Source organism: Myotis brandtii, unplaced genomic scaffold, assembly GCF_000412655.1.
Source record: "Myotis brandtii unplaced genomic scaffold, ASM41265v1 scaffold547, whole genome shotgun sequence".
NCBI classification, from domain to species: Eukaryota; Metazoa; Chordata; class Mammalia; order Chiroptera; family Vespertilionidae; genus Myotis; species Myotis brandtii.
In genome coordinates, this window is record NW_005370024.1 from 3021084 (window position 1) to 3022237 (window position 1154).

The following is a 1154-nucleotide window of genomic DNA, read 5'->3' on the forward strand; positions in this document are numbered from 1 at the left end:
TGCCCTGGCCCTCACCCAGAGAGCAGAGACACCCCGTGCGGAAGGTCCCAGGGCCAGGCCCTGCAGGTCAAGGACAGGTAGCGAGGGACACCTCCTAGCGGGCCAGGGGACAGGATCTGCTGAGCTCGGGCTTGGAAAGGAGGGTTTGTTTAGCTTCCCAGACCCCAGGGCCTGGGAAGCTGTTCTGGGCTGAGGACCCAAGAGCTGGAGGCAAACCCAGCAGCCAGCTGGAGGCAGAGGGGCTGATGTGGGTCATCCCAGACGCAGCAGGGAGAGGGGCCTCCTCAGCTCTTGGCAACTCATTGGGTCAGAAAGACCCCTACGCCTGCCCCCCTGCCCCGCGGTCTGGTAGACGCTGCTGTAGGCCTCGCTCGGGCCCCAGGCAAATCCTGTCCTGTCCGCCAGAGGCCAGAGCGCCAGACCTCTCTGCTGGGTGCTGTGGCCTGAGCGCGCGGGAAAGGCCGGGGAACTGGAGTCAGATGTGAATCCAAGGACTGGAGGCAGGGACACCCTGCTCTTGTCACCCCCAATCGCCAACCTCTGTCTATTTTCCTTGCAAAGGGAGAGGGAGAAGTCTGTCCAAGGCCTGGGGGCAGCCCATTGCCACACCTCTCGCAACAATTCTGGTGGTGGGAGGCAGAAGACTCTGAATACCTCTGTCCCCAGAATCTGTCCCCACACCTTCCCTTGACGCGCAGTCAACGCATGTGTATGTGTGAGCATGAGTGTAGGGAGGCGGGTGAATCCAAACAGGGAAACGTAATCTAGAACCCCAGGGCTCGGCTCTGAGAGCCGACAAGGCTTTGGAGGGTAACCAGACTCAGTGCCCCGCGTTACCGAGGGGAGCCTGGGGCCCAGACAGGGCAGAGAGCTGGATCTGGGCCGCCCGCACAGCGTTGATACAGCGGCGGAGTCCCTTGGCCGCACCCGACAGGCCTAGATGCGGGAAGTGAGTGGAACTTGGTGCTGAGACTGTCTCCAAAAACCCGGGCTTGGAGGCCCTCCCCACCGCCCTGGTGGGATCGCAGGACATTTCCGTTCCCCACCCCCACCCCGCAGTTGAGGCCCAACCTCACTCCTCGGCTTCGCTGACAGTCTCTTGTTTCTGTTTCCTCTGGGGTCCGAAGGCGACCGCAGCCCGAGGGCGGAGGACG